At 42.7% G+C, this 13,791-nt stretch overlaps 1 pseudogene; it reads right to left on the minus strand.

The window, feature by feature from the left end:
- LOC122907334 overlaps positions 1-13,791 on the minus strand; it is a 32,707-nt pseudogene that overhangs the window by 12,131 nt on the left and 6,785 nt on the right.

Consider the following 13,791-nt stretch of genomic DNA (forward strand, 5'->3'; position numbering starts at 1 on the left):
CTTTCTAGACAGCAACTTAGCTGCATCTGTCAAAATTTTAAATGCACACACCCTAGGACCCAACAATTCCTCTTTTACAGCTTTTTTCCCAGAAAAATAATAGTGAAATTAAATAGAGATAAATATAAAATCATGTTCATCATGGCACTGCTTTATTTTTTTTTTATTTATTTTTTTTTCCAATTTATTTATTTTCAGAAAAACAGTATTCATTATTTTTTCACCACACCCAGTGCTCCATGCAAGATGTGCCTCTATAATACCCACCACCTGGTACCCCAACCTCCCACCCCCCCCGCCACTTCAAACCCCTCAGATTGTTTTTCAGAGTCCATAGTCTCTCATGGTTCATCTCCCCTTCCAATTTACCCAAAAGCACATACCCTCCCCAATGTCCATAACCCTACCCCCCTTCTCCCAACACCCCTCCCCCCAGCAACCCACAGTTTGTTTCGTGAGATTAAGAGTCACTTATGGTTTGTCTCCCTCCCTATCCCATCTTGTTTCATGGATTCTTCTCCTACCCACTTAAGCCCCCATGTTGCATCACCACTCCCTCATATCAGGGAGATCATATGATAGTTGTCTTTCTCCGCTTGACTTATTTCGCTAAGCATGATACGCTCTAGTTCCATCCATGTTGTCGCAAATGGCAAGATTTCGTTTCTTTTGATGGCTGCATAGTATTCCATTGCATCATGGCACTGCTTTAATAGCAAAAAAACCTCGAAACACAAATATCCACGGATGTGGGAACTGTTAAAAAGCCATAACCATATAATGAAAAACTAGGCTACTTGCAAAAAGATTGAGGCAGGGTGCCTGGGTGGCTCAGATGGTTAAGGGGCTGCCTCCAGCTCAGGTCCTGGGATCAAGTCCTGTATCAGGCTCCCTGCTCAGTGGAGAGCATGCTTCTCCCTCTCCCTCTGCCTGTTGCTCTGCCTACTTATGGTCTCTCTCTCTTTCTCTCTCTCTGTAAAATAACTAAAACAAATCATAAAAAAAAGAATAAGGTCAATTTGGGAAGGTGACCAAAATTTTGTGAAAAAAGCAAATTGCCAAACAGTGTAGTTAGCTTCATCCTGCATGAGGGAGAGAGAGTGTACACATTTCTGTGCAAGGAAGAGTCTAGAGGAACAGATTCTAAACTAAACAAGGGTGACTCTGGAGATGTGTCTGGGTAAGGAAGGACTCACTTTTTCTTCCCTCATTCACTACAATACCGTGTCACTGCCAAGACTGTAGAACCCTATGAAGCAGGAAAAACCTTGTCACATACTGAAATTAAACAGAATTAAGTGAGATATATGAATATAGAAATAAATGCAGAATTAAGTGAGATATATAAATATATAAGTGAGCCAGAGAAACAACAGAAGCAAGGCTGTGAGTGATGTGTTTGAGTGGCAGCACGGGGGACAGGGGACTGAAGGCAAGGTGGTAGGATGTCCTAATCCAGGACCACGGGCAGGTGGTTCTGCATTGTTTTTCATTGCAGACCCCTTGTTACAGGAAATATCAGCAGGCCTCAGAGGTCACTCCAGTGCTCCAACTGGCTGGGACCAAGTCTGTGCCCCAACTGAGGCCCTGGCTTATTCTCTGTCACTGGAGAAGACTTCATCCCCCTGGGAATTAGCCCCCAAAATCACTTGAGAGAAGGCAGTCCTAACATTGCTGTGAATGACACCGTGATGTCCTTAGTGGGGAAAAGCATCTTATCCCTGTGGCTTTCCAGAATTAAACAGAGAGCCAATGATGTCAGCTGGGCCTGTTCTGTAAAGATATTGGTGGGAAGAGAATCTGTTTATTTTGCTTAGGAATGGGTGATATTTAAAAGAATTTAACATATCAGAGTCTCTGATGGATTAAATTTGTGACTCTAATTTAAAGCCTATCATTGATTCAGACTTGTGATTTTACATTCAAATCACACTGGTTTATAAACAATATTAGAATACTTATGAGAACCTAAGATTTGCCATAGTTATGCCTAATTTATTATATTTATAAGAATTCTCTAAGTATGGGTGAAGGGTTTATTTTTTAATCAGACTACTAAAGAACTTAGAGATAAAACCAAATATATTAAATTTCTAAGTGCAGTTTAAAAATGTTTAAAGGGGAGGTACCTGGGTGGCTCAGTGGGTTAAAGGCTCTGCCTTCGGCTCAGGTCATGATCAGGTCATCCTGGGATCGAGCCCCGCGTTGGGCTCTCTGCTCAGCGGGAGCCTGCTTTCTCCTCTCTCTCTCTCTCTCTCTGCCTGCCTCTCTGCCTACTTGTGATTTGTCAAATAAATAAATAAAATCTTTAAAAAAATGTTTAAAAGGAATTAATAATCAAATTTGTGAGTTGGGCCAAACATTAATCAAAACCCCCTTAAAGGCAATTATAAAAATATGCTAGATTTATAAAAGGAGTAAGATTTATAAGTTAAATAACTTATGATCTCAGGATCCTGGGATCGAGTTCCGCATCGGGCTCTCTGCTTGGCAGGGAGCCTGCTTCCCTTCCTCTCTCTCTGCCTGCCTCTCTGCTTACTTGTGATCTCTCTCTGTCAAATGAATAAATAAAATCTTTAAAAAAAAAACTTAAGGGAAAGCTATGGTTCTTAGTTTATTGCTTTAATAAAGTGAATATTAATTCTAAAACCAAGTAACTTTTTCTGGGTCCCAAAGTCATCATTTACTATATCATAAAACTCATATTGACATATGGGATTGTTAATCCCAGATGAACTTTACTTTGCAATTAAATAGAAAAAAAAATCACTGCCAGAGTCACCCCTAGTCTAGTCAAGGAGACAGCTTTATAAGCAAGAGAAAAGCAAAGAAGCCACCTGGGTAGCTCAGTCAGTTAAGCCTTCAGCTCGGGTCATGATCCCAGCATCCTGGGATGGAGCCCCACATCAGGCTACCTGCTCGGCAGGGAGTCTGCTCTCCCCACCCCCCCACCCCCGCTCTCTGCCTACTGTGCTCTCTACTTTGTCAAATAAATAAATAAGTTTGAAGTGGCGGGGGGGTGGGAGGTTGGGGTACCAGGTGGTGGGTATTATAGAGGGCACAGCTTGCATGGAGCACTGGGTGTGGTGAAAAAATAATGAATACTGTTTTTCTGAAAATAAATAAATTGGAAAATAAATAAATAAATAAATAAAATCTTAGAAAAAAGAAAAGAAAAGGAAAAAGCAAAGAATAAAGCCTTTTTAGGCGGTCAGCCACACCTGGGGAAGGGGAGATATCGGAAACAGTTTCAGAGAAGAGACACATGTGAGGTGCCCACCCTTCCTGCCTGTGGACTCTGTCACGGGATAGAACAACTTTACCTCTGTGTAAGTCGGATATCCCACTACTTGCAGCTGGAAGCATGTGACAGCCACAAGAGATAGCCAGGCACATGGAAGGGGAATCCCACTTTCTGGGGATGAGTTCCCATGACTAGGATGCAAGATGCATTTTTTCCCTCTATCTCAGGCTGGGTTGGCAAGAGGCAGCCTCTGAAGGGCATTCAGCAGGGGAGTAACACAAATATATTTTGCCTTTGGGAAAAGATCACACTCAAAATGCTGTGGAAAAAACCACATGATGCTACACCGTGATGTCCACATATTTGTATTTAAAGACAACAGCAAATGTTCTGGAACGAAACACACCAAATTGACTACCTCCAGGAAGAGGATGAAATTTGGAGATGGTGGCCAGAGGAGACGTTAGCTTTCAATTAAAAGATTATTAAAAATCAACAGATTTTTAAGCAGTAGATAAGCAGAGTCAGTATATCCATGTGATAGAATCTTGACAAAAAAGGAAGCACTGACTCGTGCCACAGCACGGGAGAACTCTGAAAACACTGAAAACATTATGCTGAGAGAAAAACCAGACATTAAAAGGCCACATATGATTCATGGACATAAAATGATGACAGGCAGCCCTATAGAGACAGAAAGTTGATGAGGGGCAGAGAGGGAGGAGAATGGGGAGTTCACTGTCAAAGAGTTTCTGTTTGGGGTAATGAAAATGTTCCGGAAATAGTGCCGATGGTTGCACAACATTGTGGATGTAATTAATGCCACAAAAGCAGACGTTTAAAAATTATATTTCATATTAAAAAAATCACATTGGGGGCACTTGGGTGGCTTAGTGGGTTAAAGCCTCTGCCTGCAACCCAGGTCATGATCCCAGAGTTCTTGGATGAAGCCCCACATTGGGCTCTCTGCTCAGCAGGGAGCCTCCTTCCCTTCTTCTCTCTCTGCCTACTTGTGATCTCTGTCTGTCAAATAAATAAATAAAATCTTTAAATTAAAAATAATCATACTTTTACAATGGCGCACCTGGGTTTCTCAGTCGGTAAAGTGGCTGGCTCTTGGTTTTGGCAAGGCCATGATCTCAGGGTCCTGAGATCAAGCCCCATGTTGGGCTCTGCACTCAGCGAGGAGTCTCCTTGATGATTCTCCTTCCTTCTCACTCTGCCCATCCCCAACTCACACTCTCTTGCTTTTAAATAAATAATAAAGAAATCTTTTCTAAAAATTGTGAAGATGGTCAATTTCATGTTATGTGTATTCTAAATCACCATCCTGGAGGTTGGGTTGCAGAGTGAAGCTGCGGAGGAGGAGGCTGGCCAGGTGGGCATGGGTGGGCAGGGGCAACAGAGGTGGGTTTACAAGGCCTCTGGGAGGAGATGCAACAGGATTGGGTACATTTAACAGGAGATATCCATGGGACATCTAGGTGGAATATTCTCCAGCAGTTTCCTCATCCGTGAAAAGAGGAATTATGAGGTGGTTAGGGAGATGAAGATGGTGTGGTTACCACCCCAGGTCTGCTCCCTGCTGGCTGGAGAAAAGGACCAACTGCATCCTCCTCACCATCTTGGGCCAGAGGATGCAGAGTCTCAGAAGGCAGATGAAAACCAAGGGGCCGTAGTATCAGAGAAGCCAAGGAAATGACAAGTGTCAAATGCCACTGAGACATCTAGTAAGATGAGGACCAGGATTAAGTAACAAGGCCCTAGGACATCACCAGTTCCCTGGGGGACCTGTACCCTAGAACATCCAACCTAACCTTCCAGAACACCTGAGAGCTTTAAACAGAACTTCTTGGGGCCCCTGGGTGGCTTAGTGGGTTAAGCCGCTGCCTTCAGCTCGGGTCGTGATCTCGGGGTCCTGGGATCGGGTCCCGCATCGGGCTCTCTGCTCGGCGGGGAGCCTGCTTCCCTCTCTCTCTCTCTGCCTGCCTCTCCATCTACTTGTGATTTAAAAAAAAAAATAAGTAAACAGAACTTCTTCCCAATCGTCCCCAATTGGACTCATCCACCCCCCACATCACCATTCCCCCAAGATTCAACCGGGGCCTTACAATCTTATCAATTAATCTAGCACTGCACTCTGTCCCTAGGACCAGGAATGAAGAAAGAAAACACACATGAACATCTATCATGGGCCATGTACTCTGCGCTACTGGTCTCCATGACAGTACTATAAGGTAAGTGTAATGTGTTGAGGGCCTCCTCAGAATTCACATCCACCCAGAGCCTCAGGATTTGAACATTATATGGGAATAGGATCCTTGCAGATGTGTTAGTTCAGAGGAGGGTGGATTAGGTTGGATCCTAAAACCAATGACTGCTGAACTCATAGAAGTGCAGAGAGACACATGGAGGACAACGCCATGTGAAAACAAAGGCAGAGATTAGAGTGATTAGTCTACCAGCCAAGGAACACCAAGGGCTGACAGCCACCACCAGCAGCTGGGAGAGAGGCCTGGAGCAGGTTCTCCCTCAGAGTCCCAGAAGCAACCACCCCTTTGGGCACCCCAATTTCAGACTTCCAGCCTCGTGAACTGTGAGGGAATAGCTTTCTGTTATTTTAAGCTCCTCAGCATGTGGTAATTTTTTTTTTTTTTAGCATGTGGTAATTTTTTTTTTTTAAGATTTTATTTATTTGATGGGCAGAGATCACACAAGTAGGCAGAGAGACAGGCAGAGAGAGAGAGGAAAGCAGGCTCCCTCCTGAGGAGAGAGCCTGATGCAGGGCTCGATCCCAGGACTCTGGGGTCATGAACTGAGCTGAAGGCAGAGGCTTAACCTGCTCAGCCACTCAGACACCCCAGCATATGGTAATTTTTTATTTATTTTTTATTTTTTATTTTTTTTTCCAATTTATTTATTTTCAGAAAAACAATATTCATTATTTTTTCACCACAACCAGTGCTCCATGCAAGCTGTGCCCTCTATAATACCCACCACCTGGTACCCCAACCTCCCACCCCCCCGCCACTTCAAACCCCTCAGACTGTTTTTCAGAGTCCATAGTCTCTCATGGTTCATCTCCCCTTCCAATTTACCCAAAAGCACATACTCTCCCCAATGTCCATAACCTTCACCCCTTCTCCCAACCCCCCTCCCCCCAGCAACCCACAGTTTGTTTCGTGAGGTTAAGAGTCACTTATGGTTTGTCTCCCTCCCTATCCCATCTTGTTTCATGGATTCTTCTCTTACCCACTTAAGCCCCCATGTTGCATCACCACTCCCTCATATCAGGGAGATCATATGATAGTTGTCTTTCTCCGCTTGACTTATTTCGCTAAGCATGATACGCTCTAGTTCCATCCATGTTGTCGCAAATGGCAAGATTTCGTTTCTTTTGATGGCTGCATAGTATTCCATTGTGTATATATACCACATCTTCTTGATCCATTCATCTGTTGATGGACACCTAGGTTCTTTCCATAGTTTGGCTATTGTGGACATTGCTGCTATAAACATTCGGGTGCACGTGCCCCTTTGGATCACTACGTTTGTATCTTTAGGGTAAATTCCCAGTAGTGCAATTGCTGGGTCATAGGGCAGTTCTATTTTCAACATTTTGAGGAACCTCCATGCTGTTTTCCAGAGTGGTTGCACCAGCTTGCATTCTCACCAACAGTGTAGGAGGGTTCCCCTTTCTCCGCATCCTCGCCAGCATCTGTCATTTCCTGACTTGTTGATTTTAGCCACTCTGACTGGTGTGAGGTGATATCTCATTGTGGTTTTGATTTGTATTTCCCTGATGCCGAGTGATACGGAGCACTTTCTCATGTGTCTGTTGGCCATCTGGATGTCTTCTTGGCAGAAACGTCTGTTCATGTCCTCTGCCCATTTCTTGATTGGATTATTTGTTCTTTGGGTGTTGAGTTTGTTAAGTTCTTTATAGATTTTGGACACTAGTCCTTTATCTGATATGTCGTTTGCAAATATCTTCTCCCATTCTGTCAGTTGTCTTTTGATTTTGTTCACTGTTTCCTTTGCTGTGCAAAAGCTTTTGATTTTGATGAAATCCCAAAAGTTCATTTTTGCCCTTGCTTCCCTTGCCTTTGGCGATGTTCCTAGGAAGATGTTGCTGCGGCTGAGGTCGAAGAGGTTGCTGCCTGTGTTCTCCTCAAGGATTTTGATGGATTCCTTTCTCACATTGAGGTCCTTAATCCATTTTAAATCTATTTTTGTGTGTGGTGTAAGGAAATGGTCCAATTTCATTTTTCTGCACGTGGCTGTCCAATTTTCCCAACACCATTTATTGAAGAGGCTGTCTTTTTTCCATTGGACATTCTTTCCTGCTTTGTCGAAGATTAGTTGACCATAGAGTTGAGGGTCTATTTCTGGGCTCTCTATTCTGTTCCATTGGTCTATGTGTCTGTTTTTGTGCCAGTACCATGCTGTCTTGGTGATGACAGCTTTGTAATAGAGCTTGAAGTCCGGAATTGTGATGCCACCAACTTTGGCTTTGTTTTTCAATATCCCTTTGGCTATTCGAGGTCTTTTCTGGTTCCATATAAATTTTAAAATTATTTGTTCCATTTCTTTGAAAAAGATGGATGGTACTTTGATAGGAATTGCATTAAATGTGTAGATTGCTTTAGGTAGCATAGACATTTTCACAATATTTATTCTTCCAATCCAGGAGCATGGAACATTTTTCCATTTCTTTGTGTCTTCCTCAATTTCTTTCATGAGTACTTTATAGTTTTCTGAGTATAGATTCTTAGCCTCTTTGGTTAGGTTTATTCCTAGGTATCTTATGGTTTGGGGTGCAATTGTAAATGGGATTGACTCCTTAATTTCTCTTCCTTCTGTCTTGTTGTTGGTGTAGAGAAGTGCAACTGATTTCTGTGCATTGATCTTATATCCTGACACTTTACTGAATTCCTGTATAAGTTCTAGCAGTTTTGGAGTGGAGTCTTTTGGGTTTTCCACATAGAGTATCATATCATCTGCAAAGAGTGATAATTTGACTTCTTCTTTGCCGATTTGGATGCCTTTAATTTCCTTTTGTTGTCTGATTGCTGAGGCTAGGACTTCTAGTACTATATTGAATAGCAGTGGTGATAATGGACATCCCTGCCGTGTTCCTGACCTTAGTGGAAAAGCTTTCAGTTTTTCTCCATTGAGAATGATATTTGCGGTGGGTTTTTCATAGATGGCTTTGATGATATTGAGGTATGTGCCCTCTATCCCTACACTTTGAAGGGTTTTGATCAGGAAGGGATGCTGTACTTTGTCAAATGCTTTTTCAGCATCTATTGAGAGTATCATATGGTTCTTGTTCTTTCTTTTATTGATGTGTTGTATCACATTGACTGATTTGCGGATGTTGAACCAACCTTGCAGCCCTGGAATAAATCCCACTTGGTCGTGGTGAATAATCCTTTTAATGTACTGTTGAATCCTATTGGCTAGTATTTTGGTGAGAATTTTTGCATCTGTGTTCATCAAGGATATTGGTCTATAGCTCTCTTTTTTGATGGGATCCTTGTCTGGTTTTGGGATCAAGGTGATGCTGGCCTCATAAAATGAGTTTGGGAGTTTTCCTTCCATTTCTATTTTTTGGAACAGTTTCAGGAGAATAGGAATTAGTTCCTCTTTAAATGTTTGGTAGAATTCCCCCGGGAAGCCGTCTGGCCCTGGGCTTTTGTTTGTTTGGAGATTTTTGATGACTGTTTCAATCTCCTTACTGGTTATGGGTCTGTTCAGGCTTTCTATTTCTTCCTGGTTCAATTTTGGTAGTTTATATGTTTCTAGGAATGCATCCATTTCTTCCAGATTGTCAAATTTGTTGGCGTAGAGTTGCTCATAGTATGTTCTTATAATAGTTTGTATTTCTTTGGTGTTAGTTGTGATCTCTCCTCTTTCATTCATGATTTTATTTATTTGGGTCCTTTCTCTTTTCTTTTTGATAAGTCTGGCCAAGGGTTTATCAATTTTATTAATTCTTTCAAAGAACCAGCTCCTAGTTTGGTTGATTTGTTCTATTGTTTTTTTGGTTTCTATTTCATTGATTTCTGCTCTGATCTTTATGATTTCTCTTCTCCTTCTGGGCTTAGGGTTTCTTTCTTGTTCTTTCTCCAGCTCCTTTAGGGGTAGGGTTAGGTTGTGTACCTGAGACCTTTCTTGTTTCTTGAGAAAAGCTTGTACCGCTATATATTTTCCTCTCAGGACTGCCTTTGTTGTGTCCCACAGATTTTGAACCGTTGTATTTTCATTATCATTTGTTTCCATGATTTTTTTCAGTTCTTCTTTAATTTCCCGGTTGACCCATTCATTCTTTAAAAGGATGTAGTTTAGTCTCCATGTATTTGTGTTCTTTCCGAACTTCCTCTTGTGGTTGAGTTCTAGCTTCAGAGCATTGTGGTCTGAAAATATGCAGGGAAGGATCCCAATCTTTTGATACCGGTTGAGTCCTGATTTAGGACCGAGGATGTGATCTATTCTGGAGAATGTTCCTAGGTATCTTATGGTTTGCACTAGAGAAGAATGTGTATTCTGTTGCTTTGGGATGAAATGTTCTGAATATATCTGTGATGTCCATCTTATCCAGTGTATCATTTAAGGCCTTTATTTCCCTGTTGATCTTTTGCTTGGATGATCTGTCCATTTCAGTGAGGGGAGTGTTAAAGTCCCCTACTATTATTGTATTATTGTTGATGTGTTTCTTTGATTTTGTTATTAATTGGTTTATATAGTTGGCTGTGCCCACGTTGGGGGCATAGATATTTAAAATTGTTAGATCTTCTTGTTGGACAGACCCTTTGAGTATGATATAGTGTCCTTCCTCATCTCTTATTATAGTCTTTGGCTTAAAATCTAATTGATCTGATATAAGGATTGCCACTCCTGCTTTTTTCTGATGTCCATTAGCATGGTAAATTCTTTTCCACCCCCTCACTTTAAGTCTGGAGGTGTCTTCAGGTTTAAAATGAGTTTCTTGGAGGCAACATATAGATGGGTTTTGTTTTTTTATCCATTCTGATACCCTGTGTCTTTTGATTGGGGCATTTAGCCCATTAACATTCAGGGTAACTATTGAGAGATATGATTTTAGTGCCATTGTATTGCCTGTAAGGTGACTGTTACTGTATATTGTCTCTGTTCCTTTCTGATCTACCACTTGTAGGCTCTCTCTTTGCTTAGAGGACCCCTTTCAGTATTTCCTGTAGAGCTGGTTTGGTGTTTGCAAATTCTTTCAGTTTTTGTTTGTCCTGGAAGCTTTTAATCTCTCCTTCTATTTTCAATGATAGCCTAGCTGGATATAGTATTCTTGGCTGCATGTTTTTCTCGTTTAGTGCTCTGAAAATGTCATGCCAGCTCTTTCTGGCCTGCCAGGTCTCTGTGGATAATTCAGCTGCCAATCTAATACTTTCACCATTGTATGTTACAGACTTCTTTTCCTGGGCTGCTTTCAGGATTTTCTCTTTGTCACAAAGGCTTGTAAATTTTACTATTAGGTGACGGGGTGTGGGCCTATTCTTATTGATTTTGAGGGGCGTTCTCTGAACCTCCTGAATTTTGATACTCGTTCCCTTTGCCATATTGGAGAAATTCTCCCCAATAATTCTCTCCAGTATACCTTCTGCTCCCCTCTCTCTTTCTTCTTCTTCTGGAATCCCAATTATTCTAATGTTGTTTCGTCTTATGGTGTCACTTATCTCTCGAATTCTCCCCTCATGGTCCAGTAGCTGTTTGTCCCTCTTTTGCTCAGCTTCTTTATTCTCTGTCATTTGGTCTTCTATATCGCTAATTCTTTCTTCTGCCTCATTTATCCTAGCAGTGAGAGCCTCCATTTTTTATTGAACTTCATTAATAGCTTTTTTTATTTCAACTTGGTTAGATTTTAGTTCTTTTATTTCTCCAGAAAGGGCTTTTATATCTCTGGAGAGGGTTTCTCTAATATCTTCCATGCCTTTTTCAAGCCCGGCTATAACCTTGAGAATTGTCATTTTGAACTCTAGATCTGACATATTACCAATGTCTGTATTGATTAGGTCCCTAGCCTTCGGTACTGCCTCTTGTTCTTTTTTTTGTTGTGAATTTTTCCGCCTTGTCATTTTGTCCAGCTAAGAGTATACGAAGGAGCAAGTAAAATACTAAAAGGGTGGCAACAATCCCAGGAAAATATGCTTTAACCAAATCAGAAGAGATCCCAAATCGTGAGGGGGGATTTCTCCCCCCTCACGATTGGGTGAGGGATCTCCTCTGATTGGGATCTCCTTTGATTGGGATCTCCCAATCTCTTCTGATTGGGATCTCTTCTGATTTGGGGATAAAAAGAGGTTCAAAAAGAAAGAAAGAAAAAAAAAGAAAAAAAGAATTAAAAAAAAGGGATTGAATTAAAAATTCAATTAAGAATTTAAAAAAGAATTAAAAAAAAAGATTGAAGAGATTAGGATCTCTTCTGATTTGGGGATAAAAAAAATTCAAAAAGAAAGAAAGAAAAAAAAGAAAAAAAAAGAATTAAAAAAAGAAAATGAATAAACAAAAGTATAAAAAAGAAAAATATATATATTAGATAATCTAGTTAAAAAACGTTAAAAGAGAAATGGGTAAAAGTTATAAAAAATTTTAGCAGAAGAAGAGAAAAAAAATGAAAAAGAAAAAAATTAAATTAACTGCAAGACTGAAAAATCACAGGCAGAAAGCCATGAGTTCCGTGGTTTGTTTTCTCCTCCTCTGGAATTCTGCTGCTCTCTCCTTGGTATTGAAACTGCACTCCTTGGTAGGTGAACTTGGTCTTGCCTGGATTTCTTGCTGATCTTCTGGGGGAGGGGCCTGGTGTAGTGATTCTCAAGTGTCTTTGCCCCAGGCGGAATTACACCACCCTTTCCAGGGGCCAGGCTGAGTGATCTGCTGGGCTTTGCTTTCAGGAGCTTTTGTTCCCTGAGCGCTTTCCCGCTTTCCGTAGAGTTCCGGAGGACGGGAATACAAATGGCGGCCTCCTGGTCTCCGGCCCGGAGGAGCCGAGAGCCCGGGGCCCCGCTCCCCTGTGCGCCCTCAGCGAACAGCTCCCAGTAACTCGCGTCTGCCCAACCTCCGGCCGCGCTCCGAGCTCACCGAGCTTGCGGCCGGTTCAAGGCAACTCCGAGCTGCAAGCTCACTGTCGGCTCTGTCTCTGCAGCCGGCTTTCCCGTTCCAATATCCGCAAGCTCTGCGACACTTGGACACCCCCGATCCTTCTGTGACCCCGCAGGACCTGAGGTCACGCCGACCCTGTGTGGGCTTCGCCCCGGTTTAGCCTCCGGAGCGATGTCCCTCAGCGGAACAGACTTTTAAAAGTCCTGATTTTGTGCTCCGTTGCTCCGCCGCTTGCCGGGAGCCGGCCCCTCCCCCCGGGGTCTATCTTCCCGTCGCTTTGGATTCACTTCTCCGCCAGTCCTACCTTTCAGAAAGTGGTTGTTTTTCTGTTTCTAGAATTGCTGTTCTTCTTCTCCTCGATCTGCCGATGGATTTGCAGGTGTTTGCAATCTTTAGATAAGCTCTCTAGCTGATCTCCTGCTAGCTGAGGTAGTCTCAGCCTGCTACTTCTCCGCCATCTTGACTCCTCCCAGCATATGGTAATTTTTTAGAGCAACCTTAGGAAACTAAAACAGTGGGTATTATCAGCCTCTCTTTTTTTTTTTTTTTTTTTTTTTGTAGATGGGGAAAATCACTTCACTTCTCTGGGCCTGCAAGCTGGGTTAGTGTTAACCTCCCTCATCTACTCTGGGACATCGCCAAACCAAGTTTCTTGGCCTAAAGAGCCAAGAATTGTAAATGGGGAAATTCACGAGGTAATGTCACTCAACCAGGCCTCAAGGCAACAGGATGGCCAGCCTCCCCAGGCCACTTCACCCTCACCCGGCATCCCACCACTGGCTTCTGCATGCCCAGACTGGCATTTCTCATTTGTTGCAGGTACACTACACTGAGTAAGGAAAAACAGGCTTGCACCAAGCTTACCCTGTGAAGGAGTCACATATGATTATCAGGTAGTCGGGCCCTTCGTCGGCTGCGGCAATCCACTGCCTGTCTTCACTGATGCAGAGGCAGGAGATCACATTAGAGAGGCCCTGCAGAAATGCAGAGAAAATGCTCTGAAACATTCAGGATGGCCAGAGAGGCTGGAGCCCCACAAAGAGAACTAAGCTCCCCTTCCAGGTTCATTGGGCTAAAAATTCCATTCCTATGGCCTTCCCCTGGCATTTCTCCATAGCCAGTGGTTTTCTGATTTTCTCTCCATCAAACCCCTAAAGGGTAAGTCACACTCCCCACAAGGACACTGTTCCCTACAGATGTAGGCATGTGCCCAACTCTGAATCCAGGTGGGGAATAAATGCTGGGGTTATGCCCTACCTCCAGCCCCCTTGAAGCCCTGCTGGCCTCATCTCCCTTAAACAGTGTCCACTCAGGCCACTGAGAAGAAATGGAGCAAAAGCCTCTTTGCTGGTCTCTCTGCTTTCGTTCCCATACCCCCACAATCCTTTCCCAATAACTCAGGAACCTCCTGG

This window comes from Neovison vison, chromosome 5, assembly GCF_020171115.1.
Source record: "Neovison vison isolate M4711 chromosome 5, ASM_NN_V1, whole genome shotgun sequence".
NCBI classification, from domain to species: Eukaryota; Metazoa; Chordata; class Mammalia; order Carnivora; family Mustelidae; genus Neogale; species Neogale vison.